This window comes from Balaenoptera ricei, unplaced genomic scaffold (genome assembly GCF_028023285.1).
Source record: "Balaenoptera ricei isolate mBalRic1 unplaced genomic scaffold, mBalRic1.hap2 scaffold_149, whole genome shotgun sequence".
Taxonomy (NCBI): domain Eukaryota; kingdom Metazoa; phylum Chordata; class Mammalia; order Artiodactyla; family Balaenopteridae; genus Balaenoptera; species Balaenoptera ricei.
The window spans coordinates 303,356-329,747 of record NW_026777452.1 but is presented as its reverse complement, the minus strand read 5'-3'; the positions used below and the strand labels follow the sequence as shown (position 1 = coordinate 329,747).

The window sequence follows — 26,392 nt, the reverse complement described above, 5'->3', positions numbered from 1 at the left end:
CACGCCACCCGCTGAGCACAGTTCCCAGCGCATGGTGGCCGGCTGGCCCGGAGAACCGGACCGGCCCAGGACCCCGCTCCCGCCCCCGGCCATGGCGAAACAGCGGAGGGTGGGCTTTTTCCGGAGGGAGCTGTGGAGAGACACAGAGGCAGACAGGTGGCTGCGGCGCAGATGGGCGCTGGTTGGGTTGGCCACGGGCAGGTCGAGGGCCTCGCGGGCCTCACGATCTTCACCCGGGCCTGCAGCGGAGTCTGGGTCCGGGCCAGCCACCCCGGGAGAGGCTGGGGTGCGGCTGCCTTCCAGGGCCGCCTTCTGGCGGCATGTCCACCCAGACCGGCTGGGTGGGCCCCCTCTGGCGCACGCTGTGTTGCGAGAGGCCTGAGTAGATGAGGCCTGCAGCAGTGCCCGGCGGGAGCAGCGGAAGCCTTGAGCACCGGCGATGACAAGAAAAGGCAGATCGGGGGGCAAAAAATACTACAGCACCTAGTATTCCCAGGTGGTCTCCCATCCAGGTAGTAAACAGACCCGACCCTGCTTAGCTTCCGAGGTCAGACGAGATGGGGTGCGTTTAGGGTGGTATGGCCGTAGAAGGCAGCAGGGGCCACGGGGTGACTCTTGAGGCTCAGCTTAGCTGGTGCTGGCGAATTACCACCAGTCCGGCGACCAGCCCTCTGCTGCACGGCCCTGCTGCCTGCCCAGGCAGGCGACAGGAGGCCTCAGGGACCCGGAGGTGGCAGAGTCTTGGGCGACCTTGCAACCCTGTTCGGGCGGGAACCTCCGGACCCGTAGGCGCTTGACGCTCCACCTCAGATCCCGCTCGACGCTCACAAGGACGTGGCCTCAGAGGCTTAAGGGCCAGTGGCCTGCTGTCCCTTGGGCATTACACAACCTGTCCACCCTCGCAGTTCTAGGAGCAGCCCAGCCATGGCCGGGCCGGCCTTCCTGCTCGACGGCAGTTGGCCCAAAGCCACTGGGATCCACCGTTGGGCTGCCACGGCCTCTTAGCCCCAGCAAACTACCCTTTCAGCCACGCCACCCGCCAAGCACAGTTCCGATGCCTGGAGGTCAGCCGACCTGGAGAACCAGTCACGGCCCACGACCCCGCTCCTGCCTCCAGCCGTAGCGAAACGGCAGAGGGTGGGCTTTTTCCGGAGGGAGCTGTATAGAGACACACGGGCAATTAGGTGGCTGCGGCGTGGATGCGCGCTGGTGGGGACGGCCAGTTGTAGGTCGAGGGCGTCGCCTGCCTCACGGCCTTCAGCTGGGCGTGCGGCGCAGTCTGGCTGCGGGCCAGCCACCACGGGAGCGGCTGGTTTATGGCTATCTTCCAGGGCCGCCTTCTGGCCGCATTTCCATCCAGACCTGCGGGGAGCGCCCCCTCCAGAGCACGCTGTGTTGGGAGGGCCCTGAGGAGGTGAGGCCTGCAGAGGCGGAGGCGGCATCAGCCGTGGGCGCCTAAAGGAGAATTTATAGTGGGAGGCAAAAAAGCCTACAGCACCTGGTATTTCCATGTGGTCTCCCATCCAAGTACTAAGCAGGCCCGACCCTGCTTAGCTTCCAGGATCAGACGATATCGGGCGCGTTCAGGGTGGTATGGCGGTAGAAGGCTGCGGGGGCCACGGGGTGCCTCTTGAGGCTTAGCTTCCCTGGTGCTGGGGCTTGCCGACAGCCCGGCAGCCAACCCTCTCCGGCACGGCCCAGCCCGCCCACCAAGGCAGGCGACAGGAGGCCTCGGGCACCCGGGATTGGCGGACTCGTGGGAGACCTCGCAGCTCAGGTCAGGCGGGACCCTCCAGGCCCATAGGAGCTTGGCCCTCTGCCCCAGATCCCGCTTGACGCCCACAAGGACGTGGCCCCGGGGGCTTAAGGGCCCGTGGCCCACGGTCCTTTGGGCATTCGCCACCCTGTCTGCCCACACAGTTCTAGGTGAAGCCCGGCCGCGGCCAGGCTGGCCCTCCTGCCCGACGGCAGTTGGCCTGAAGCCACTGGGAGGCACCATTGAGTCGGCAAGACCCCTTAGACCCAGCAAGGCCACCCTTGCCCCTCCGCCAAATGCTGAGCAAAGTTCCCTGCACCCGGTGACCGGCCGGCCCGGAGAACCATTCCCGGCCCACGACCCCACTCCCGCCCCCGGCCGTGGTGAAAGAGTGGAGTGTGGGCTTTTTCCGGAGGGAGCTGTGGAGAGACACACGGGCAGACGGGTGGCTGCGGCGTGGAGGGGCGCTGGTGTGGTCGGCCAGGTGCAGGTCGAGGGCCTCGCGGGCCTCACGATCTTCACCCGGGCCTGCGGCGGTGTCTGGGTCCGGGCCAGCCACCCCGGCAGCGGCTGGCGTGCGGTTGCCTTCCAGGGCCGCCTTCTGGGGGCATGTCCAGCCAGACCGGCGGGGATGGCCCCCTCCGGCGCACGCTGTGTCGGGAGAGGCCTGAGTAGATGAGGCCTGCAGCAGTGCCCGGCGGGGGCAGAGGAAGCCTTGAGTACCGGCCACTACAAGAAAAGGGCAATCGGGGGGCAAAAAATACTACAGCACCTAGTATTCCCAGGTGGTCTCCCATCCAGGTAGTAAACAGACCCGACCCTGCTTAGCTTCGGAAATCAGACGAGATGGGGTGCGTATAGGGTGGTATGGCCATAGAAGGCAGCGGGGCCCACGGGGTGCCTCTTGAGGCTCAGCTTACCTGGTGCTGGCAAATTACCGCCAGTCCGGCGACCAGCCCTCTGCAGCACGGCCCTGCGGCCCGCCCAGGCAGGCGATAGCAGGCTTCGGGGTCCGGGTGTGGTGGAGTCTTGGACGCTCTAGCAGCTCAGTTCTGGCGGGAACATCCAGGCACATAGGCGCATGGCGAACCGCCCCAGATCCCGCTCGACGCTCACAAAGACGTGGCTCTGAAGGCTTAAGGGTCCGTGGTCCACGGTCCCTTGGGCATTCCCCACCCTGTCCACCCACGCAGTGCTAGGTGCAGTCCAGCCGCGGCCGGGCTGGCCCTCCTGCCTGAAGGCAGTTAGCCCAAAGCCACTGGGAGCCACCATTGATGCGGCACGGCCCCTTGGACCCAGCAAGGCCACCCTTGCCCACACGCCACCCGCTGAGCACAGTTCCCAGCGCATGGTGGCCGGCTGGCCCGGAGAACCGGACCGGCCCAGGACCCCGCTCCCGCCCCCGGCCATGGCGAAACAGTGGAGGGTGGGCTTTTTCCGGAGGGAGCTGTGGAGAGACACAGAGGCAGACAGGTGGCTGCGGCGCAGATGGGCGCTGGTTGGGTTGGCCACGGGCAGGTCGAGGGCCTCGCGGGCCTCACGATCTTCACCCGGGCCTGCAGCGGAGTCTGGGTCCGGGCCAGCCACCCCGGGAGAGGCTGGGGTGCGGCTGCCTTCCAGGGCCGCCTTCTGGCGGCATGTCCACCCAGACCGGCTGGGTGGGCCCCCTCTGGCGCACGCTGTGTTGCGAGAGGCCTGAGTAGATGAGGCCTGCAGCAGTGCCCGGCGGGAGCAGCGGAAGCCTTGAGCACCGGCGATGACAAGAAAAGGCAGATCGGGGGGCAAAAAATACTACAGCACCTAGTATTCCCAGGTGGTCTCCCATCCAGGTAGTAAACAGACCCGACCCTGCTTAGCTTCCGAGGTCAGACGAGATGGGGTGCGTTTAGGGTGGTATGGCCGTAGAAGGCAGCGGGGGCCACGGGGTGACTCTTGAGGCTCAGCTTAGCTGGTGCTGGCGAATTACCACCAGTCCGGCGACCAGCCCTCTGCTGCACGGCCCTGCTGCCTGCCCAGGCAGGCGACAGGAGGCCTCGGGGACCCGGAGGTGGCAGAGTCTTGGGCGACCTTGCAGCCCTGTTCGGGCGGGAACCTCCGGACCCGTAGGCGCTTGACGCTCCACCTCAGATCCCGCTCGACGCTCACAAGGACGTGGCCTCAGAGGCTTAAGGGCCAGTGGCCTGCTGTCCCTTGGGCATTACACAACCTGTCCACCCTCGCAGTTCTAGGAGCAGCCCAGCCATGGCCGGGCCGGCCTTCCTGCTCGACGGCAGTTGGCCCAAAGCCACTGGGATCCACCGTTGGGCTGCCACGGCCTCTTAGCCCCAGCAAACTACCCTTTCAGCCACGCCACCCGCCAAGCACAGTTCCGATGCCTGGAGGTCAGCCGACCTGGAGAACCAGTCACGGCCCACGACCCCGCTCCTGCCTCCAGCCGTAGCGAAACGGCAGAGGGTGGGCTTTTTCTGGAGGGAGCTGTATAGAGACACACGGGCAATTAGGTGGCTGCGGCGTGGATGCGCGCTGGTGGGGACGGCCAGTTGTAGGTCGAGGGCTTCGCGTGCCTCACGGCCTTCACCTGGGCGTGCGGCGCAGTCTGGCTGCGGGCCAGCCACCACGGGAGCGGCTGGTTTATGGCTATCTTCCAGGGCCGCCTTCTGGCCGCATTTCCATCCAGACCTGCGGGGAGCGCCCCCTCCAGAGCACGCTGTGTTGGGAGGGCCCTGAGGAGGTGAGGCCTGCAGAGGCGGAGGCGGCATCAGCCGTGGGCGCCTAAAGGAGAATTTATAGTGGGAGGCAAAAAAGCCTACAGCACCTGGTATTCCCATGTGGTCTCCCATCCAAGTACTAAGCAGGCCCGACCCTGCTTAGCTTCCAGGATCAGACGATATCGGGCGCGTTCAGGGTGGTATGGCGGTAGAAGGCTGCGGGGGCCACGGGGTGCCTCTTGAGGCTTAGCTTCCCTGGTGCTGGGGCTTGCCGACAGCCCGGCAGCCAACCCTCTCCGGCACGGCCCAGCCCGCCCACCAAGGCAGGCGACAGGAGGCCTCGGGCACCCGGGATTGGCGGACTCGTGGGAGACCTCGCAGCTCAGGTCAGGCGGGACCCTCCAGGCCCATAGGAGCTTGGCCCTCTGCCCCAGATCCCGCTTGACGCCCACAAGGACGTGGCCCCGGGGGCTTAAGGGCCCGTGGCCCACGGTCCTTTGGGCATTCGCCACCCTGTCTGCCCACACAGTTCTAGGTGAAGCCCGGCCGCGGCCAGGCTGGCCCTCCTGCCCGACGGCAGTTGGCCTGAAGCCACTGGGTGGCACCATTGAGTCGGCAAGACCCCTTAGACCCAGCAAGGCCACCCTTGCCCCTCCGCCAAATGCTGAGCAAAGTTCCCTGCACCCGGTGACCGGCCGGCCCGGAGAACCATTCCCGGCCCACGACCCCACTCCCGCCCCCGGCCGTGGTGAAAGAGTGGAGTGTGGGCTTTTTCCGGAGGGAGCTGTGGAGAGACACACGGGCAGACGGGTGGCTGCGGCGTGGAGGGGCGCTGGTGTGGTCGGCCAGGTGCAGGTCGAGGGCCTCGCGGGCCTCACGATCTTCACCCGGGCCTGCGGCGGTGTCTGGGTCCGGGCCAGCCACCCCGGCAGCGGCTGGCGTGCGGTTGCCTTCCAGGGCCGCCTTCTGGGGGCATGTCCAGCCAGACCGGCGGGGATGGCCCCCTCCGGCGCACGCTGTGTCGGGAGAGGCCTGAGTAGATGAGGCCTGCAGCAGTGCCCGGCGGGGGCAGAGGAAGCCTTGAGTACCGGCCACTACAAGAAAAGGGCAATCGGGGGGCAAAAAATACTACAGCACCTAGTATTCCCAGGTGGTCTCCCATCCAGGTAGTAAACAGACCCGACCCTGCTTAGCTTCGGAAATCAGACGAGATGGGGTGCGTATAGGGTGGTATGGCCATAGAAGGCAGCGGGGCCCACGGGGTGCCTCTTGAGGCTCAGCTTACCTGGTGCTGGCAAATTACCGCCAGTCCGGCGACCAGCCCTCTGCAGCACGGCCCTGCGGCCCGCCCAGGCAGGCGATAGCAGGCTTCGGGGTCCGGGTGTGGTGGAGTCTTGGACGCTCTAGCAGCTCAGTTCTGGCGGGAACATCCAGGCACATAGGCGCATGGCGAACCGCCCCAGATCCCGCTCGACGCTCACAAAGACGTGGCTCTGAAGGCTTAAGGGTCCGTGGTCCACGGTCCCTTGGGCATTCCCCACCCTGTCCACCCACGCAGTGCTAGGTGCAGTCCAGCCGCGGCCGGGCTGGCCCTCCTGCCTGAAGGCAGTTAGCCCAAAGCCACTGGGAGCCACCATTGATGCGGCACGGCCCCTTGGACCCAGCAAGGCCACCCTTGCCCACACGCCACCCGCTGAGCACAGTTCCCAGCGCATGGTGGCCGGCTGGCCCGGAGAACCGGACCGGCCCAGGACCCCGCTCCCGCCCCCGGCCATGGCGAAACAGCGGAGGGTGGGCTTTTTCCGGAGGGAGCTGTGGAGAGACACAGAGGCAGACAGGTGGCTGCGGCGCAGATGGGCGCTGGTTGGGTTGGCCACGGGCAGGTCGAGGGCCTCGCGGGCCTCACGATCTTCACCCGGGCCTGCAGCGGAGTCTGGGTCCGGGCCAGCCACCCCGGGAGAGGCTGGGGTGCGGCTGCCTTCCAGGGCCGCCTTCTGGCGGCATGTCCACCCAGACCGGCTGGGTGGGCCCCCTCTGGCGCACGCTGTGTTGCGAGAGGCCTGAGTAGATGAGGCCTGCAGCAGTGCCCGGCGGGAGCAGCGGAAGCCTTGAGCACCGGCGATGACAAGAAAAGGCAGATCGGGGGGCAAAAAATACTACAGCACCTAGTATTCCCAGGTGGTCTCCCATCCAGGTAGTAAACAGACCCGACCCTGCTTAGCTTCCGAGGTCAGACGAGATGGGGTGCGTTTAGGGTGGTATGGCCGTAGAAGGCAGCGGGGGCCACGGGGTGACTCTTGAGGCTCAGCTTAGCTGGTGCTGGCGAATTACCACCAGTCCGGCGACCAGCCCTCTGCTGCACGGCCCTGCTGCCTGCCCAGGCAGGCGACAGGAGGCCTCGGGGACCCGGAGGTGGCAGAGTCTTGGGCGACCTTGCAGCCCTGTTCGGGCGGGAACCTCCGGACCCGTAGGCGCTTGACGCTCCACCTCAGATCCCGCTCGACGCTCACAAGGACGTGGCCTCAGAGGCTTAAGGGCCAGTGGCCTGCTGTCCCTTGGGCATTACACAACCTGTCCACCCTCGCAGTTCTAGGAGCAGCCCAGCCATGGCCGGGCCGGCCTTCCTGCTCGACGGCAGTTGGCCCAAAGCCACTGGGATCCACCGTTGGGCTGCCACGGCCTCTTAGCCCCAGCAAACTACCCTTTCAGCCACGCCACCCGCCAAGCACAGTTCCGATGCCTGGAGGTCAGCCGACCTGGAGAACCAGTCACGGCCCACGACCCCGCTCCTGCCTCCAGCCGTAGCGAAACGGCAGAGGGTGGGCTTTTTCCGGAGGGAGCTGTATAGAGACACACGGGCAATTAGGTGGCTGCGGCGTGGATGCGCGCTGGTGGGGACGGCCAGTTGTAGGTGGAGGGCTTCGCGTGCCTCACGGCCTTCACCTGGGCGTGCGGCGCAGTCTGGCTGCGGGCCAGCCACCACGGGAGCGGCTGGTTTATGGCTATCTTCCAGGGCCGCCTTCTGGCCGCATTTCCATCCAGACCTGCGGGGAGCGCCCCCTCCAGAGCACGCTGTGTTGGGAGGGCCCTGAGGAGGTGAGGCCTGCAGAGGCGGAGGCGGCATCAGCCGTGGGCGCCTAAAGGAGAATTTATAGTGGGAGGCAAAAAAGCCTACAGCACCTGGTATTCCCATGTGGTCTCCCATCCAAGTACTAAGCAGGCCCGACCCTGCTTAGCTTCCAGGATCAGACGATATCGGGCGCGTTCAGGGTGGTATGGCGGTAGAAGGCTGCGGGGGCCACGGGGTGCCTCTTGAGGCTTAGCTTCCCTGGTGCTGGGGCTTGCCGACAGCCCGGCAGCCAACCCTCTCCGGCACGGCCCAGCCCGCCCACCAAGGCAGGCAACAGGAGGCCTCGGGCACCCGGGATTGGCGGACTCGTGGGAGACCTCGCAGCTCAGGTCAGGCGGGACCCTCCAGGCCCATAGGAGCTTGGCCCTCTGCCCCAGATCCCGCTTGACGCCCACAAGGACGTGGCCCCGGGGGCTTAAGGGCCCGTGGCCCACGGTCCTTTGGGCATTCGCCACCCTGTCTGCCCACACAGTTCTAGGTGAAGCCCGGCCGCGGCCAGGCTGGCCCTCCTGCCCGACGGCAGTTGGCCTGAAGCCACTGGGAGGCACCATTGAGTCGGCAAGACCCCTTAGACCCAGCAAGGCCACCCTTGCCCCTCCGCCAAATGCTGAGCAAAGTTCCCTGCACCCGGTGACCGGCCGGCCCGGAGAACCATTCCCGGCCCACGACCCCACTCCCGCCCCCGGCCGTGGTGAAAGAGTGGAGTGTGGGCTTTTTCCGGAGGGAGCTGTGGAGAGACACACGGGCAGACGGGTGGCTGCGGCGTGGAGGGGCGCTGGTGTGGTCGGCCAGGTGCAGGTCGAGGGCCTCGCGGGCCTCACGATCTTCACCCGGGCCTGCGGCGGTGTCTGGGTCCGGGCCAGCCACCCCGGCAGCGGCTGGCGTGCGGTTGCCTTCCAGGGCCGCCTTCTGGGGGCATGTCCAGCCAGACCGGCGGGGATGGCCCCCTCCGGCGCACGCTGTGTCGGGAGAGGCCTGAGTAGATGAGGCCTGCAGCAGTGCCCGGCGGGGGCAGAGGAAGCCTTGAGTACCGGCCACTACAAGAAAAGGGCAATCGGGGGGCAAAAAATACTACAGCACCTAGTATTCCCAGGTGGTCTCCCATCCAGGTAGTAAACAGACCCGACCCTGCTTAGCTTCGGAAATCAGACGAGATGGGGTGCGTATAGGGTGGTATGGCCATAGAAGGCAGCGGGGCCCACGGGGTGCCTCTTGAGGCTCAGCTTACCTGGTGCTGGCAAATTACCGCCAGTCCGGCGACCAGCCCTCTGCAGCACGGCCCTGCGGCCCGCCCAGGCAGGCGATAGCAGGCTTCGGGGTCCGGGTGTGGTGGAGTCTTGGACGCTCTAGCAGCTCAGTTCTGGCGGGAACATCCAGGCACATAGGCGCATGGCGAACCGCCCCAGATCCCGCTCGACGCTCACAAAGACGTGGCTCTGAAGGCTTAAGGGTCCGTGGTCCACGGTCCCTTGGGCATTCCCCACCCTGTCCACCCACGCAGTGCTAGGTGCAGTCCAGCCGCGGCCGGGCTGGCCCTCCTGCCTGAAGGCAGTTAGCCCAAAGCCACTGGGAGCCACCATTGATGCGGCACGGCCCCTTGGACCCAGCAAGGCCACCCTTGCCCACACGCCACCCGCTGAGCACAGTTCCCAGCGCATGGTGGCCGGCTGGCCCGGAGAACCGGACCGGCCCAGGACCCCGCTCCCGCCCCCGGCCATGGCGAAACAGCGGAGGGTGGGCTTTTTCCGGAGGGAGCTGTGGAGAGACACAGAGGCAGACAGGTGGCTGCGGCGCAGATGGGCGCTGGTTGGGTTGGCCACGGGCAGGTCGAGGGCCTCGCGGGCCTCACGATCTTCACCCGGGCCTGCAGCGGAGTCTGGGTCCGGGCCAGCCACCCCGGGAGAGGCTGGGGTGCGGCTGCCTTCCAGGGCCGCCTTCTGGCGGCATGTCCACCCAGACCGGCTGGGTGGGCCCCCTCTGGCGCACGCTGTGTTGCGAGAGGCCTGAGTAGATGAGGCCTGCAGCAGTGCCCGGCGGGAGCAGCGGAAGCCTTGAGCACCGGCGATGACAAGAAAAGGCAGATCGGGGGGCAAAAAATACTACAGCACCTAGTATTCCCAGGTGGTCTCCCATCCAGGTAGTAAACAGACCCGACCCTGCTTAGCTTCCGAGGTCAGACGAGATGGGGTGCGTTTAGGGTGGTATGGCCGTAGAAGGCAGCGGGGGCCACGGGGTGACTCTTGAGGCTCAGCTTAGCTGGTGCTGGCGAATTACCACCAGTCCGGCGACCAGCCCTCTGCTGCACGGCCCTGCTGCCTGCCCAGGCAGGCGACAGGAGGCCTCGGGGACCCGGAGGTGGCAGAGTCTTGGGCGACCTTGCAGCCCTGTTCGGGCGGGAACCTCCGGACCCGTAGGCGCTTGACGCTCCACCTCAGATCCCGCTCGACGCTCACAAGGACGTGGCCTCAGAGGCTTAAGGGCCAGTGGCCTGCTGTCCCTTGGGCATTACACAACCTGTCCACCCTCGCAGTTCTAGGAGCAGCCCAGCCATGGCCGGGCCGGCCTTCCTGCTCGACGGCAGTTGGCCCAAAGCCACTGGGATCCACCGTTGGGCTGCCACGGCCTCTTAGCCCCAGCAAACTACCCTTTCAGCCACGCCACCCGCCAAGCACAGTTCCGATGCCTGGAGGTCAGCCGACCTGGAGAACCAGTCACGGCCCACGACCCCGCTCCTGCCTCCAGCCGTAGCGAAACGGCAGAGGGTGGGCTTTTTCCGGAGGGAGCTGTATAGAGACACACGGGCAATTAGGTGGCTGCGGCGTGGATGCGCGCTGGTGGGGACGGCCAGTTGTAGGTGGAGGGCTTCGCGTGCCTCACGGCCTTCACCTGGGCGTGCGGCGCAGTCTGGCTGCGGGCCAGCCACCACGGGAGCGGCTGGTTTATGGCTATCTTCCAGGGCCGCCTTCTGGCCGCATTTCCATCCAGACCTGCGGGGAGCGCCCCCTCCAGAGCACGCTGTGTTGGGAGGGCCCTGAGGAGGTGAGGCCTGCAGAGGCGGAGGCGGCATCAGCCGTGGGCGCCTAAAGGAGAATTTATAGTGGGAGGCAAAAAAGCCTACAGCACCTGGTATTCCCATGTGGTCTCCCATCCAAGTACTAAGCAGGCCCGACCCTGCTTAGCTTCCAGGATCAGACGATATCGGGCGCGTTCAGGGTGGTATGGCGGTAGAAGGCTGCGGGGGCCACGGGGTGCCTCTTGAGGCTTAGCTTCCCTGGTGCTGGGGCTTGCCGACAGCCCGGCAGCCAACCCTCTCCGGCACGGCCCAGCCGCCCACCAAGGCAGGCGACAGGAGGCCTCGGGCACCCGGGATTGGCGGACTCGTGGGAGACCTCGCAGCTCAGGTCAGGCGGGACCCTCCAGGCCCATAGGAGCTTGGCCCTCTGCCCCAGATCCCGCTTGACGCCCACAAGGACGTGGCCCCGGGGGCTTAAGGGCCCGTGGCCCACGGTCCTTTGGGCATTCGCTACCCTGTCTGCCCACACAGTTCTAGGTGAAGCCCGGCCGCGGCCAGGCTGGCCCTCCTGCCCGACGGCAGTTGGCCTGAAGCCACTGGGAGGCACCATTGAGTCGGCAAGACCCCTTAGACCCAGCAAGGCCACCCTTGCCCCTCCGCCAAATGCTGAGCAAAGTTCCCTGCACCCGGTGACCGGCCGGCCCGGAGAACCATTCCCGGCCCACGACCCCACTCCCGCCCCCGGCCGTGGTGAAAGAGTGGAGTGTGGGCTTTTTCCGGAGGGAGCTGTGGAGAGACACACGGGCAGACGGGTGGCTGCGGCATGGAGGGGCGCTGGTGTGGTCGGCCAGGTGCAGGTCGAGGGCCTCGCGGGCCTCACGATCTTCACCCGGGCCTGCGGCGGTGTCTGGGTCCGGGCCAGCCACCCCGGCAGCGGCTGGCGTGCGGTTGCCTTCCAGGGCCGCCTTCTGGGGGCATGTCCAGCCAGACCGGCGGGGATGGCCCCCTCCGGCGCACGCTGTGTCGGGAGAGGCCTGAGTAGATGAGGCCTGCAGCAGTGCCCGGCGGGGGCAGAGGAAGCCTTGAGTACCGGCCACTACAAGAAAAGGGCAATCGGGGGGCAAAAAATACTACAGCACCTAGTATTCCCAGGTGGTCTCCCATCCAGGTAGTAAACAGACCCGACCCTGCTTAGCTTCGGAAATCAGACGAGATGGGGTGCGTATAGGGTGGTATGGCCATAGAAGGCAGCGGGGCCCACGGGGTGCCTCTTGAGGCTCAGCTTACCTGGTGCTGGCAAATTACCGCCAGTCCGGCGACCAGCCCTCTGCAGCACGGCCCTGCGGCCCGCCCAGGCAGGCGATAGCAGGCTTCGGGGTCCGGGTGTGGTGGAGTCTTGGACGCTCTAGCAGCTCAGTTCTGGCGGGAACATCCAGGCACATAGGCGCATGGCGAACCGCCCCAGATCCTGCTCGACGCTCACAAAGACGTGGCTCTGAAGGCTTAAGGGTCCGTGGTCCACGGTCCCTTGGGCATTCCCCACCCTGTCCACCCACGCAGTGCTAGGTGCAGTCCAGCCGCGGCCGGGCTGGCCCTCCTGCCTGAAGGCAGTTAGCCCAAAGCCACTGGGAGCCACCATTGATGCGGCACGGCCCCTTGGACCCAGCAAGGCCACCCTTGCCCACACGCCACCCGCTGAGCACAGTTCCCAGCGCATGGTGGCCGGCTGGCCCGGAGAACCGGACCGGCCCAGGACCCCGCTCCCGCCCCCGGCCATGGCGAAACAGCGGAGGGTGGGCTTTTTCCGGAGGGAGCTGTGGAGAGACACAGAGGCAGACAGGTGGCTGCGGCGCAGATGGGCGCTGGTTGGGTTGGCCACGGGCAGGTCGAGGGCCTCGCGGGCCTCACGATCTTCACCCGGGCCTGCAGCGGAGTCTGGGTCCGGGCCAGCCACCCCGGGAGAGGCTGGGGTGCGGCTGCCTTCCAGGGCCGCCTTCTGGCGGCATGTCCACCCAGACCGGCTGGGTGGGCCCCCTCTGGCGCACGCTGTGTTGCGAGAGGCCTGAGTAGATGAGGCCTGCAGCAGTGCCCGGCGGGAGCAGCGGAAGCCTTGAGCACCGGCGATGACAAGAAAAGGCAGATCGGGGGGCAAAAAATACTACAGCACCTAGTATTCCCAGGTGGTCTCCCATCCAGGTAGTAAACAGACCCGACCCTGCTTAGCTTCCGAGGTCAGACGAGATGGGGTGCGTTTAGGGTGGTATGGCCGTAGAAGGCAGCGGGGGCCACGGGGTGACTCTTGAGGCTCAGCTTAGCTGGTGCTGGCGAATTACCACCAGTCCGGCGACCAGCCCTCTGCTGCACGGCCCTGCTGCCTGCCCAGGCAGGCGACAGGAGGCCTCGGGGACCCGGAGGTGGCAGAGTCTTGGGCGACCTTGCAGCCCTGTTCGGGCGGGAACCTCCGGACCCGTAGGCGCTTGACGCTCCACCTCAGATCCCGCTCGACGCTCACAAGGACGTGGCCTCAGAGGCTTAAGGGCCAGTGGCCTGCTGTCCCTTGGGCATTACACAACCTGTCCACCCTCGCAGTTCTAGGAGCAGCCCAGCCATGGCCGGGCCGGCCTTCCTGCTCGACGGCAGTTGGCCCAAAGCCACTGGGATCCACCGTTGGGCTGCCACGGCCTCTTAGCCCCAGCAAACTACCCTTTCAGCCACGCCACCCGCCAAGCACAGTTCCGATGCCTGGAGGTCAGCCGACCTGGAGAACCAGTCACGGCCCACGACCCCGCTCCTGCCTCCAGCCGTAGCGAAACGGCAGAGGGTGGGCTTTTTCCGGAGGGAGCTGTATAGAGACACACGGGCAATTAGGTGGCTGCGGCGTGGATGCGCGCTGGTGGGGACGGCCAGTTGTAGGTGGAGGGCTTCGCGTGCCTCACGGCCTTCACCTGGGCGTGCGGCGCAGTCTGGCTGCGGGCCAGCCACCACGGGAGCGGCTGGTTTATGGCTATCTTCCAGGGCCGCCTTCTGGCCGCATTTCCATCCAGACCTGCGGGGAGCGCCCCCTCCAGAGCACGCTGTGTTGGGAGGGCCCTGAGGAGGTGAGGCCTGCAGAGGCGGAGGCGGCATCAGCCGTGGGCGCCTAAAGGAGAATTTATAGTGGGAGGCAAAAAAGCCTACAGCACCTGGTATTCCCATGTGGTCTCCCATCCAAGTACTAAGCAGGCCCGACCCTGCTTAGCTTCCAGGATCAGACGATATCGGGCGCGTTCAGGGTGGTATGGCGGTAGAAGGCTGCGGGGGCCACGGGGTGCCTCTTGAGGCTTAGCTTCCCTGGTGCTGGGGCTTGCCGACAGCCCGGCAGCCAACCCTCTCCGGCACGGCCCAGCCCGCCCACCAAGGCAGGCAACAGGAGGCCTCGGGCACCCGGGATTGGCGGACTCGTGGGAGACCTCGCAGCTCAGGTCAGGCGGGACCCTCCAGGCCCATAGGAGCTTGGCCCTCTGCCCCAGATCCCGCTTGACGCCCACAAGGACGTGGCCCCGGGGGCTTAAGGGCCCGTGGCCCACGGTCCTTTGGGCATTCGCCACCCTGTCTGCCCACACAGTTCTAGGTGAAGCCCGGCCGCGGCCAGGCTGGCCCTCCTGCCCGATGGCAGTTGGCCTGAAGCCACTGGGAGGCACCATTGAGTCGGCAAGACCCCTTAGACCCAGCAAGGCCACCCTTGCCCCTCCGCCAAATGCTGAGCAAAGTTCCCTGCACCCGGTGACCGGCCGGCCCGGAGAACCATTCCCGGCCCACGACCCCACTCCCGCCCCCGGCCGTGGTGAAAGAGTGGAGTGTGGGCTTTTTCCGGAGGGAGCTGTGGAGAGACACACGGGCAGACGGGTGGCTGTGGCGTGGAGGGGCGCTGGTGTGGTCGGCCAGGTGCAGGTCGAGGGCCTCGCGGGCCTCACGATCTTCACCCGGGCCTGCGGCGGTGTCTGGGTCCGGGCCAGCCACCCCGGCAGCGGCTGGCGTGCGGTTGCCTTCCAGGGCCGCCTTCTGGGGGCATGTCCAGCCAGACCGGCGGGGATGGCCCCCTCCGGCGCACGCTGTGTCGGGAGAGGCCTGAGTAGATGAGGCCTGCAGCAGTGCCCGGCGGGGGCAGAGGAAGCCTTGAGTACCGGCCACTACAAGAAAAGGGCAATCGGGGGGCAAAAAATACTACAGCACCTAGTATTCCCAGGTGGTCTCCCATCCAGGTAGTAAACAGACCCGACCCTGCTTAGCTTCGGAAATCAGACGAGATGGGGTGCGTATAGGGTGGTATGGCCATAGAAGGCAGCGGGGCCCACGGGGTGCCTCTTGAGGCTCAGCTTACCTGGTGCTGGCAAATTACCGCCAGTCCGGCGACCAGCCCTCTGCAGCACGGCCCTGCGGCCCGCCCAGGCAGGCGATAGCAGGCTTCGGGGTCCGGGTGTGGTGGAGTCTTGGACGCTCTAGCAGCTCAGTTCTGGCGGGAACATCCAGGCACATAGGCGCATGGCGAACCGCCCCAGATCCCGCTCGACGCTCACAAAGACGTGGCTCTGAAGGCTTAAGGGTCCGTGGTCCACGGTCCCTTGGGCATTCCCCACCCTGTCCACCCACGCAGTGCTAGGTGCAGTCCAGCCGCGGCCGGGCTGGCCCTCCTGCCTGAAGGCAGTTAGCCCAAAGCCACTGGGAGCCACCATTGATGCGGCACGGCCCCTTGGACCCAGCAAGGCCACCCTTGCCCACACGCCACCCGCTGAGCACAGTTCCCAGCGCATGGTGGCCGGCTGGCCCGGAGAACCGGACCGGCCCAGGACCCCGCTCCCGCCCCCGGCCATGGCGAAACAGCGGAGGGTGGGCTTTTTCCGGAGGGAGCTGTGGAGAGACACAGAGGCAGACAGGTGGCTGCGGCGCAGATGGGCGCTGGTTGGGTTGGCCACGGGCAGGTCGAGGGCCTCGCGGGCCTCACGATCTTCACCCGGGCCTGCAGCGGAGTCTGGGTCCGGGCCAGCCACCCCGGGAGAGGCTGGGGTGCGGCTGCCTTCCAGGGCCGCCTTCTGGCGGCATGTCCACCCAGACCGGCTGGGTGGGCCCCCTCTGGCGCACGCTGTGTTGCGAGAGGCCTGAGTAGATGAGGCCTGCAGCAGTGCCCGGCGGGAGCAGCGGAAGCCTTGAGCACCGGCGATGACAAGAAAAGGCAGATCGGGGGGCAAAAAATACTACAGCACCTAGTATTCCCAGGTGGTCTCCCATCCAGGTAGTAAACAGACCCGACCCTGCTTAGCTTCCGAGGTCAGACGAGATGGGGTGCGTTTAGGGTGGTATGGCCGTAGAAGGCAGCGGGGGCCACGGGGTGACTCTTGAGGCTCAGCTTAGCTGGTGCTGGCGAATTACCACCAGTCCGGCGACCAGCCCTCTGCTGCACGGCCCTGCTGCCTGCCCAGGCAGGCGACAGGAGGCCTCGGGGACCCGGAGGTGGCAGAGTCTTGGGCGACCTTGCAGCCCTGTTCGGGCGGGAACCTCCGGACCCGTAGGCGCTTGACGCTCCACCTCAGATCCCGCTCGACGCTCACAAGGACGTGGCCTCAGAGGCTTAAGGGCCAGTGGCCTGCTGTCCCTTGGGCATTACACAACCTGTCCACCCTCGCAGTTCTAGGAGCAGCCCAGCCATGGCCGGGCCGGCCTTCCTGCTCGACGGCAGTTGGCCCAAAGCCACTGGGATCCACCGTTGGGCTGCCACGGCCTCTTAGCCCCAGCAAACTACCCTTTCAGCCACGCCACCCGCCAAGCACAGTTCCGATGCCTGGAGGTCAGCCGACCTGGAGAACCAGTCACGGCCCACGACTCCGCTCCTGCCTCCAGCCGTAGCGAAACGGCAGAGGGTGGGCTTTTTCTGGAGGGAGCTGTATAGAGACACACGGGCAATTAGGTGGCTGCGGCGTGGATGCGCGCTGGTGGGGACGGCCAGTTGTAGGTCGAGGGCATCGCCTGCCTCACGGCCTTCAGCTGGGCGTGCGGCGCAGTCTGGCTGCGGGCCAGCCACCACGGGAGCGGCTGGTTTATGGCTATCTTCCAGGGCCGCCTTCTGGCCGCATTTCCATCCAGACCTGCGGGGAGCGCCCCCTCCAGAGCACGCTGTGTTGGGAGGGCCCTGAGGAGGTGAGGCCTGCAGAGGCGGAGGCGGCATCAGCCGTGGGCGCCTAAAGGAGAATTTATAGTGGGAGGCAAAAAAGCCTACAGCACCTGGTATTTCCATGTGGTCTCCCATCCAAGTACTAAGCAGGCCCGACCCTGCTTAGCTTCCAGGATCAGACGATATCGGGCGCGTTCAGGGTGGTATGGCGGTAGAAGGCTGCGGGGGCCACGGGGTGCCTCTTGAGGCTTAGCTTCCCTGGTGCTGGGGCTTGCCGACAGCCCGGCAGCCAACCCTCTCCGGCACGGCCCAGCCCGCCCACCAAGGCAGGCAACAGGAGGCCTCGGGCACCCGGGATTGGCGGACTCGTGGGAGACCTCGCAGCTCAGGTCAGGCGGGACCCTCCAGGCCCATAGGAGCTTGGCCCTCTGCCCCAGATCCCGCTTGACGCCCACAAGGACGTGGCCCCGGGGGCTTAAGGGCCCGTGGCCCACGGTCCTTTGGGCATTCGCCACCCTGTCTGCCCACACAGTTCTAGGTGAAGCCCGGCCGCGGCCAGGCTGGCCCTCCTGCCCGACGGCAGTTGGCCTGAAGCCACTGGGAGGCACCATTGAGTCGGCAAGACCCCTTAGACCCAGCAAGGCCACCCTTGCCCCTCCGCCAAATGCTGAGCAAAGTTCCCTGCACCCGGTGACCGGCCGGCCCGGAGAACCATTCCCGGCCCACGACCCCACTCCCGCCCCCGGCCGTGGTGAAAGAGTGGAGTGTGGGCTTTTTCCGGAGGGAGCTGTGGAGAGACACACGGGCAGACGGGTGGCTGCGGCGTGGAGGGGCGCTGGTGTGGTCGGCCAGGTGCAGGTCGAGGGCCTCGCGGGCCTCACGATCTTCACCCGGGCCTGCGGCGGTGTCTGGGTCCGGGCCAGCCACCCCGGCAGCGGCTGGCGTGCGGTTGCCTTCCAGGGCCGCCTTCTGGGGGCATGTCCAGCCAGACCGGCGGGGATGGCCCCCTCCGGCGCACGCTGTGTCGGGAGAGGCCTGAGTAGATGAGGCCTGCAGCAGTGCCCGGCGGGGGCAGAGGAAGCCTTGAGTACCGGCCACTACAAGAAAAGGGCAATCGGGGGGCAAAAAATACTACAGCACCTAGTATTCCCAGGTGGTCTCCCATCCAGGTAGTAAACAGACCCGACCCTGCTTAGCTTCGGAAATCAGACGAGATGGGGTGCGTATAGGGTGGTATGGCCATAGAAGGCAGCGGGGCCCACGGGGTGCCTCTTGAGGCTCAGCTTACCTGGTGCTGGCAAATTACCGCCAGTCCGGCGACCAGCCCTCTGCAGCACGGCCCTGCGGCCCGCCCAGGCAGGCGATAGCAGGCTTCGGGGTCCGGGTGTGGTGGAGTCTTGGACGCTCTAGCAGCTCAGTTCTGGCGGGAACATCCAGGCACATAGGCGCATGGCGAACCGCCCCAGATCCCGCTCGACGCTCACAAAGACGTGGCTCTGAAGGCTTAAGGGTCCGTGGTCCACGGTCCCTTGGGCATTCCCCACCCTGTCCACCCACGCAGTGCTAGGTGCAGTCCAGCCGCGGCCGGGCTGGCCCTCCTGCCTGAAGGCAGTTAGCCCAAAGCCACTGGGAGCCACCATTGATGCGGCACGGCCCCTTGGACCCAGCAAGGCCACCCTTGCCCACACGCCACCCGCTGAGCACAGTTCCCAGCGCATGGTGGCCGGCTGGCCCGGAGAACCGGACCGGCCCAGGACCCCGCTCCCGCCCCCGGCCATGGCGAAACAGCGGAGGGTGGGCTTTTTCCGGAGGGAGCTGTGGAGAGACACAGAGGCAGACAGGTGGCTGCGGCGCAGATGGGCGCTGGTTGGGTTGGCCACGGGCAGGTCGAGGGCCTCGCGGGCCTCACGATCTTCACCCGGGCCTGCGGCGGTGTCTGGGTCCGGGCCAGCCACCCCGGCAGCGGCTGGCGTGCGGTTGCCTTCCAGGGCCGCCTTCTGGGGGCATGTCCAGCCAGACCGGCGGGGATGGCCCCCTCCGGCGCACGCTGTGTCGGGAGAGGCCTGAGTAGATGAGGCCTGCAGCAGTGCCCGGCGGGGGCAGAGGAAGCCTTGAGTACCGGCCACTACAAGAAAAGGGCAATCGGGGGGCAAAAAATACTACAGCACCTAGTATTCCCAGGTGGTCTCCCATCCAGGTAGTAAACAGACCCGACCCTGCTTAGCTTCGGAAATCAGACGAGATGGGGTGCGTATAGGGTGGTATGGCCATAGAAGGCAGCGGGGCCCACGGGGTGCCTCTTGAGGCTCAGCTTACCTGGTGCTGGCAAATTACCGCCAGTCCGGCGACCAGCCCTCTGCAGCACGGCCCTGCGGCCCGCCCAGGCAGGCGATAGCAGGCTTCGGGGTCCGGGTGTGGTGGAGTCTTGGACGCTCTAGCAGCTCAGTTCTGGCGGGAACATCCAGGCACATAGGCGCATGGCGAACCGCCCCAGATCCCGCTCGACGCTCACAAAGACGTGGCTCTGAAGGCTTAAGGGTCCGTGGTCCACGGTCCCTTGGGCATTCCCCACCCTGTCCACCCACGCAGTGCTAGGTGCAGTCCAGCCGCGGCCGGGCTGGCCCTCCTGCCTGAAGGCAGTTAGCCCAAAGCCACTGGGAGCCACCATTGATGCGGCACGGCCCCTTGGACCCAGCAAGGCCACCCTTGCCCACACGCCACCCGCTGAGCACAGTTCCCAGCGCATGGTGGCCGGCTGGCCCGGAGAACCGGACCGGCCCAGGACCCCGCTCCCGCCCCCGGCCATGGCGAAACAGCGGAGGGTGGGCTTTTTCCGGAGGGAGCTGTGGAGAGACACAGAGGCAGACAGGTGGCTGCGGCGCAGATGGGCGCTGGTTGGGTTGGCCACGGGCAGGTCGAGGGCCTCGCGGGCCTCACGATCTTCACCCGGGCCTGCAGCGGAGTCTGGGTCCGGGCCAGCCACCCCGGGAGAGGCTGGGGTGCGGCTGCCTTCCAGGGCCGCCTTCTGGCGGCATGTCCACCCAGACCGGCTGGGTGGGCCCCCTCTGGCGCACGCTGTGTTGCGAGAGGCCTGAGTAGATGAGGCCTGCAGCAGTGCCCGGCGGGAGCAGCGGAAGCCTTGAGCACCGGCGATGACAAGAAAAGGCAGATCGGGGGGCAAAAAATACTACAGCACCTAGTATTCCCAGGTGGTCTCCCATCCAGGTAGTAAACAGACCCGACCCTGCTTAGCTTCCGAGGTCAGACGAGATGGGGTGCGTTTAGGGTGGTATGGCCGTAGAAGGCAGCAGGGGCCACGGGGTGACTCTTGAGGCTCAGCTTAGCTGGTGCTGGCGAATTACCACCAGTCCGGCGACCAGCCCTCTGCTGCACGGCCCTGCTGCCTGCCCAGGCAGGCGACAGGAGGCCTCAGGGACCCGGAGGTGGCAGAGTCTTGGGCGACCTTGCAACCCTGTTCGGGCGGGAACCTCCGGACCCGTAGGCGCTTGACGCTCCACCTCAGATCCCGCTCGACGCTCACAAGGACGTGGCCTCAGAGGCTTAAGGGCCAGTGGCCTGCTGTCCCTTGGGCATTACACAACCTGTCCACCCTCGCAGTTCTAGGAGCAGCCCAGCCATGGCCGGGCCGGCCTTCCTGCTCGACGGCAGTTGGCCCAAAGCCACTGGGATCCACCGTTGGGCTGCCACGGCCTCTTAGCCCCAGCAAACTACCCTTTCAGCCACGCCACCCGCCAAGCACAGTTCCGATGCCTGGAGGTCAGCCGACCTGGAGAACCAGTCACGGCCCACGACTCCGCTCCTGCCTCCAGCCGTAGCGAAACGGCAGAGGGTGGGCTTTTTCTGGAGGGAGCTGTATAGAGACACACGGGCAATTAGGTGGCTGCGGCGTGGATGCGCGCTGGTGGGGACGGCCAGTTGTAGGTCGAGGGCATCGCCTGCCTCACGGCCTTCAGCTGGGCGTGCGGCGCAGTCTGGCTGCGGGCCAGCCACCACGGGAGCGGCTGGTTTATGGCTATCTTCCAGGGCCGCCTTCTGGCCGCATTTCCATCCAGACCTGCGGGGAGCGCCCCCTCCAGAGCACGCTGTGTTGGGAGGGCCCTGAGGAGGTGAGGCCTGCAGAGGCGGAGGCGGCATCAGCCGTGGGCGCCTAAAGGAGAATTTATAGTGGGAGGCAAAAAAGCCTACAGCACCTGGTATTTCCATGTGGTCTCCCATCCAAGTACTAAGCAGGCCCGACCCTGCTTAGCTTCCAGGATCAGACGATATCGGGCGCGTTCAGGGTGGTATGGCGGTAGAAGGCTGCGGGGGCCACGGGGTGCCTCTTGAGGCTTAGCTTCCCTGGTGCTGGGGCTTGCCGACAGCCCGGCAGCCAACCCTCTCCGGCACGGCCCAGCCCGCCCACCAAGGCAGGCAACAGGAGGCCTCGGGCACCCGGGATTGGCGGACTCGTGGGAGACCTCGCAGCTCAGGTCAGGCGGGACCCTCCAGGCCCATAGGAGCTTGGCCCTCTGCCCCAGATCCCGCTTGACGCCCACAAGGACGTGGCCCCGGGGGCTTAAGGGCCCGTGGCCCACGGTCCTTTGGGCATTCGCCACCCTGTCTGCCCACACAGTTCTAGGTGAAGCCCGGCCGCGGCCAGGCTGGCCCTCCTGCCCGACGGCAGTTGGCCTGAAGCCACTGGGAGGCACCATTGAGTCGGCAAGACCCCTTAGACCCAGCAAGGCCACCCTTGCCCCTCCGCCAAATGCTGAGCAAAGTTCCCTGCACCCGGTGACCGGCCGGCCCGGAGAACCATTCCCGGCCCACGACCCCACTCCCGCCCCCGGCCGTGGTGAAAGAGTGGAGTGTGGGCTTTTTCCGGAGGGAGCTGTGGAGAGACACACGGGCAGACGGGTGGCTGCGGCGTGGAGGGGCGCTGGTGTGGTCGGCCAGGTGCAGGTCGAGGGCCTCGCGGGCCTCACGATCTTCACCCGGGCCTGCGGCGGTGTCTGGGTCCGGGCCAGCCACCCCGGCAGCGGCTGGCGTGCGGTTGCCTTCCAGGGCCGCCTTCTGGGGGCATGTCCAGCCAGACCGGCGGGGATGGCCCCCTCCGGCGCACGCTGTGTCGGGAGAGGCCTGAGTAGATGAGGCCTGCAGCAGTGCCCGGCGGGGGCAGAGGAAGCCTTGAGTACCGGCCACTACAAGAAAAGGGCAATCGGGGGGCAAAAAATACTACAGCACCTAGTATTCCCAGGTGGTCTCCCATCCAGGTAGTAAACAGACCCGACCCTGCTTAGCTTCGGAAATCAGACGAGATGGGGTGCGTATAGGGTGGTATGGCCATAGAAGGCAGCGGGGCCCACGGGGTGCCTCTTGAGGCTCAGCTTACCTGGTGCTGGCAAATTACCGCCAGTCCGGCGACCAGCCCTCTGCAGCACGGCCCTGCGGCCCGCCCAGGCAGGCGATAGCAGGCTTCGGGGTCCGGGTGTGGTGGAGTCTTGGACGCTCTAGCAGCTCAGTTCTGGCGGGAACATCCAGGCACATAGGCGCATGGCGAACCGCCCCAGATCCCGCTCGACGCTCACAAAGACGTGGCTCTGAAGGCTTAAGGGTCCGTGGTCCACGGTCCCTTGGGCATTCCCCACCCTGTCCACCCACGCAGTGCTAGGTGCAGTCCAGCCGCGGCCGGGCTGGCCCTCCTGCCTGAAGGCAGTTAGCCCAAAGCCACTGGGAGCCACCATTGATGCGGCACGGCCCCTTGGACCCAGCAAGGCCACCCTTGCCCACACGCCACCCGCTGAGCACAGTTCCCAGCGCATGGTGGCCGGCTGGCCCGGAGAACCGGACCGGCCCAGGACCCCGCTCCCGCCCCCGGCCATGGCGAAACAGCGGAGGGTGGGCTTTTTCCGGAGGGAGCTGTGGAGAGACACAGAGGCAGACAGGTGGCTGCGGCGCAGATGGGCGCTGGTTGGGTTGGCCACGGGCAGGTCGAGGGCCTCGCGGGCCTCACGATCTTCACCCGGGCCTGCAGCGGAGTCTGGGTCCGGGCCAGCCACCCCGGGAGAGGCTGGGGTGCGGCTGCCTTCCAGGGCCGCCTTCTGGCGGCATGTCCACCCAGACCGGCTGGGTGGGCCCCCTCTGGCGCACGCTGTGTTGCGAGAGGCCTGAGTAGATGAGGCCTGCAGCAGTGCCCGGCGGGAGCAGCGGAAGCCTTGAGCACCGGCGATGACAAGAAAAGGCAGATCGGGGGGCAAAAAATACTACAGCACCTAGTATTCCCAGGTGGTCTCCCATCCAGGTAGTAAACAGACCCGACCCTGCTTAGCTTCCGAGGTCAGACGAGATGGGGTGCGTTTAGGGTGGTATGGCCGTAGAAGGCAGCGGGGGCCACGGGGTGACTCTTGAGGCTCAGCTTAGCTGGTGCTGGCGAATTACCACCAGTCCGGCGACCAGCCCTCTGCTGCACGGCCCTGCTGCCTGCCCAGGCAGGCGACAGGAGGCCTCAGGGACCCGGAGGTGGCAGAGTCTTGGGCGACCTTGCAACCCTGTTCGGGCGGGAACCTCCGGACCCGTAGGCGCTTGACGCTCCACCTCAGATCCCGCTCGACGCTCACAAGGACGTGGCCTCAGAGGCTTAAGGGCCAGTGGCCTGCTGTCCCTTGGGCATTACACAACCTGTCCACCCTCGCAGTTCTAGGAGCAGCCCAGCCATGGCCGGGCCGGCCTTCCTGCTCGACGGCAGTTGGCCCAAAGCCACTGGGATCCACCGTTGGGCTGCCACGGCCTCTTAGCCCCAGCAAACTACCCTTTCAGCCACGCCACCCGCCAAGCACAGTTCCGATGCCTGGAGGTCAGCCGACCTGGAGAACCAGTCACGGCCCACGACCCCGCTCCTGCCTCCAGCCGTAGCGAAACGGCAGAGGGTGGGCTTTTTCCGGAGGGAGCTGTATAGAGACACACGGGCAATTAGGTGGCTGCGGCGTGGATGCGCGCTGGTGGGGACGGCCAGTTGTAGGTCGAGGGCGTCGCCTGCCTCACGGCCTTCAGCTGGGCGTGCGGCGCAGTCTGGCTGCGGGCCAGCCACCACGGGAGCGGCTGGTTTATGGCTATCTTCCAGGGCCGCCTTCTGGCCGCATTTCCATCCAGACCTGCGGGGAGCGCCCCCTCCAGAGCACGCTGTGTTGGGAGGGCCCTGAGGAGGTGAGGCCTGCAGAGGCGGAGGCGGCATCAGCCGTGGGCGCCTAAAGGAGAATTTATAGTGGGAGGCAAAAAAGCCTACAGCACCTGGTATTTCCATGTGGTCTCCCATCCAAGTACTAAGCAGGCCCGACCCTGCTTAGCTTCCAGGATCAGACGATATCGGGCGCGTTCAGGGTGGTATGGCGGTAGAAGGCTGCGGGGGCCACGGGGTGCCTCTTGAGGCTTAGCTTCCCTGGTGCTGGGGCTTGCCGACAGCCCGGCAGCCAACCCTCTCCGGCACGGCCCAGCCCGCCCACCAAGGCAGGCAACAGGAGGCCTCGGGCACCCGGGATTGGCGGACTCGTGGGAGACCTCGCAGCTCAGGTCAGGCGGGACCCTCCAGGCCCATAGGAGCTTGGCCCTCTGCCCCAGATCCCGCTTGACGCCCACAAGGACGTGGCCCCGGGGGCTTAAGGGCCCGTGGCCCACGGTCCTTTGGGCATTCGCCACCCTGTCTGCCCACACAGTTCTAGGTGAAGCCCGGCCGCGGCCAGGCTGGCCCTCCTGCCCGACGGCAGTTGGCCTGAAGCCACTGGGAGGCACCATTGAGTCGGCAAGACCCCTTAGACCCAGCAAGGCCACCCTTGCCCCTCCGCCAAATGCTGAGCAAAGTTCCCTGCACCCGGTGACCGGCCGGCCCGGAGAACCATTCCCGGCCCACGACCCCACTCCCGCCCCCGGCCGTGGTGAAAGAGTGGAGTGTGGGCTTTTTCCGGAGGGAGCTGTGGAGAGACACACGGGCAGACGGGTGGCTGCGGCGTGGAGGGGCGCTGGTGTGGTCGGCCAGGTGCAGGTCGAGGGCCTCGCGGGCCTCACGATCTTCACCCGGGCCTGCGGCGGTGTCTGGGTCCGGGCCAGCCACCCCGGCAGCGGCTGGCGTGCGGTTGCCTTCCAGGGCCGCCTTCTGGGGGCATGTCCAGCCAGACCGGCGGGGATGGCCCCCTCCGGCGCACGCTGTGTCGGGAGAGGCCTGAGTAGATGAGGCCTGCAGCAGTGCCCGGCGGGGGCAGAGGAAGCCTTGAGTACCGGCCACTACAAGAAAAGGGCAATCGGGGGGCAAAAAATACTACAGCACCTAGTATTCCCAGGTGGTCTCCCATCCAGGTAGTAAACAGACCCGACCCTGCTTAGCTTCGGAAATCAGACGAGATGGGGTGCGTATAGGGTGGTATGGCCATAGAAGGCAGCGGGGCCCACGGGGTGCCTCTTGAGGCTCAGCTTACCTGGTGCTGGCAAATTACCGCCAGTCCGGCGACCAGCCCTCTGCAGCACGGCCCTGCGGCCCGCCCAGGCAGGCGATAGCAGGCTTCGGGGTCCGGGTGTGGTGGAGTCTTGGACGCTCTAGCAGCTCAGTTCTGGCGGGAACATCCAGGCACATAGGCGCATGGCGAACCGCCCCAGATCCCGCTCGACGCTCACAAAGACGTGGCTCTGAAGGCTTAAGGGTCCGTGGTCCACGGTCCCTTGGGCATTCCCCACCCTGTCCACCCACGCAGTGCTAGGTGCAGTCCAGCCGCGGCCGGGCTGGCCCTCCTGCCTGAAGGCAGTTAGCCCAAAGCCACTGGGAGCCACCATTGATGCGGCACGGCCCCTTGGACCCAGCAAGGCCACCCTTGCCCACACGCCACCCGCTGAGCACAGTTCCCAGCGCATGGTGGCCGGCTGGCCCGGAGAACCGGACCGGCCCAGGACCCCGCTCCCGCCCCCGGCCATGGCGAAACAGCGGAGGGTGGGCTTTTTCCGGAGGGAGCTGTGGAGAGACACAGAGGCAGACAGGTGGCTGCGGCGCAGATGGGCGCTGGTTGGGTTGGCCACGGGCAGGTCGAGGGCCTCGCGGGCCTCACGATCTTCACCCGGGCCTGCAGCGGAGTCTGGGTCCGGGCCAGCCACCCCGGGAGAGGCTGGGGTGCGGCTGCCTTCCAGGGCCGCCTTCTGGCGGCATGTCCACCCAGACCGGCTGGGTGGGCCCCCTCTGGCGCACGCTGTGTTGCGAGAGGCCTGAGTAGATGAGGCCTGCAGCAGTGCCCGGCGGGAGCAGCGGAAGCCTTGAGCACCGGCGATGACAAGAAAAGGCAGATCGGGGGGCAAAAAATACTACAGCACCTAGTATTCCCAGGTGGTCTCCCATCCAGGTAGTAAACAGACCCGACCCTGCTTAGCTTCCGAGGTCAGACGAGATGGGGTGCGTTTAGGGTGGTATGGCCGTAGAAGGCAGCGGGGGCCACGGGGTGACTCTTGAGGCTCAGCTTAGCTGGTGCTGGCGAATTACCACCAGTCCGGCGACCAGCCCTCTGCTGCACGGCCCTGCTGCCTGCCCAGGCAGGCGACAGGAGGCCTCGGGGACCCGGAGGTGGCAGAGTCTTGGGCGACCTTGCAGCCCTGTTCGGGCGGGAACCTCCGG

At 66.5% G+C, this 26,392-nt stretch overlaps 26 pseudogenes; all 26 read right to left on the bottom strand.

The window, feature by feature from the left end:
* Nucleotides 1–471: 471 nt before the first annotated feature.
* On the bottom strand, nt 472–590 carry LOC132358287 (5S ribosomal RNA; annotated as a pseudogene).
* Nucleotides 591–1,486: 896 nt separating this feature from the next.
* On the bottom strand, nt 1,487–1,605 carry LOC132358554 (5S ribosomal RNA; annotated as a pseudogene).
* A 911-nt stretch (nt 1,606–2,516) lies between these two features.
* LOC132358683 (5S ribosomal RNA) lies at nt 2,517–2,635 on the bottom strand (annotated as a pseudogene).
* Nucleotides 2,636–3,544: 909 nt separating this feature from the next.
* Nucleotides 3,545–3,663, bottom strand: LOC132358286 (5S ribosomal RNA; annotated as a pseudogene).
* Nucleotides 3,664–4,559: 896 nt separating this feature from the next.
* Nucleotides 4,560–4,678, bottom strand: LOC132358464 (5S ribosomal RNA; annotated as a pseudogene).
* Nucleotides 4,679–5,589: 911 nt separating this feature from the next.
* Nucleotides 5,590–5,708, bottom strand: LOC132358681 (5S ribosomal RNA; annotated as a pseudogene).
* A 909-nt stretch (nt 5,709–6,617) lies between these two features.
* On the bottom strand, nt 6,618–6,736 carry LOC132358284 (5S ribosomal RNA; annotated as a pseudogene).
* Nucleotides 6,737–7,632: 896 nt separating this feature from the next.
* LOC132358463 (5S ribosomal RNA) lies at nt 7,633–7,751 on the bottom strand (annotated as a pseudogene).
* A 911-nt stretch (nt 7,752–8,662) lies between these two features.
* LOC132358680 (5S ribosomal RNA) lies at nt 8,663–8,781 on the bottom strand (annotated as a pseudogene).
* A 909-nt stretch (nt 8,782–9,690) lies between these two features.
* Nucleotides 9,691–9,809, bottom strand: LOC132358283 (5S ribosomal RNA; annotated as a pseudogene).
* Nucleotides 9,810–10,705: 896 nt separating this feature from the next.
* Nucleotides 10,706–10,824, bottom strand: LOC132358461 (5S ribosomal RNA; annotated as a pseudogene).
* A 910-nt stretch (nt 10,825–11,734) lies between these two features.
* Nucleotides 11,735–11,853, bottom strand: LOC132358679 (5S ribosomal RNA; annotated as a pseudogene).
* Nucleotides 11,854–12,762: 909 nt separating this feature from the next.
* Nucleotides 12,763–12,881, bottom strand: LOC132358282 (5S ribosomal RNA; annotated as a pseudogene).
* An 896-nt stretch (nt 12,882–13,777) lies between these two features.
* On the bottom strand, nt 13,778–13,896 carry LOC132358460 (5S ribosomal RNA; annotated as a pseudogene).
* Nucleotides 13,897–14,807: 911 nt separating this feature from the next.
* Nucleotides 14,808–14,926, bottom strand: LOC132358678 (5S ribosomal RNA; annotated as a pseudogene).
* A 909-nt stretch (nt 14,927–15,835) lies between these two features.
* LOC132358281 (5S ribosomal RNA) lies at nt 15,836–15,954 on the bottom strand (annotated as a pseudogene).
* Nucleotides 15,955–16,850: 896 nt separating this feature from the next.
* LOC132358553 (5S ribosomal RNA) lies at nt 16,851–16,969 on the bottom strand (annotated as a pseudogene).
* A 911-nt stretch (nt 16,970–17,880) lies between these two features.
* On the bottom strand, nt 17,881–17,999 carry LOC132358677 (5S ribosomal RNA; annotated as a pseudogene).
* Nucleotides 18,000–18,908: 909 nt separating this feature from the next.
* LOC132358675 (5S ribosomal RNA) lies at nt 18,909–19,027 on the bottom strand (annotated as a pseudogene).
* Nucleotides 19,028–19,936: 909 nt separating this feature from the next.
* LOC132358280 (5S ribosomal RNA) lies at nt 19,937–20,055 on the bottom strand (annotated as a pseudogene).
* An 896-nt stretch (nt 20,056–20,951) lies between these two features.
* LOC132358552 (5S ribosomal RNA) lies at nt 20,952–21,070 on the bottom strand (annotated as a pseudogene).
* Nucleotides 21,071–21,981: 911 nt separating this feature from the next.
* On the bottom strand, nt 21,982–22,100 carry LOC132358674 (5S ribosomal RNA; annotated as a pseudogene).
* Nucleotides 22,101–23,009: 909 nt separating this feature from the next.
* Nucleotides 23,010–23,128, bottom strand: LOC132358279 (5S ribosomal RNA; annotated as a pseudogene).
* Nucleotides 23,129–24,024: 896 nt separating this feature from the next.
* Nucleotides 24,025–24,143, bottom strand: LOC132358551 (5S ribosomal RNA; annotated as a pseudogene).
* Nucleotides 24,144–25,054: 911 nt separating this feature from the next.
* On the bottom strand, nt 25,055–25,173 carry LOC132358673 (5S ribosomal RNA; annotated as a pseudogene).
* A 909-nt stretch (nt 25,174–26,082) lies between these two features.
* Nucleotides 26,083–26,201, bottom strand: LOC132358278 (5S ribosomal RNA; annotated as a pseudogene).
* Between the last annotated feature and the right edge of the window lie 191 nt (nt 26,202–26,392).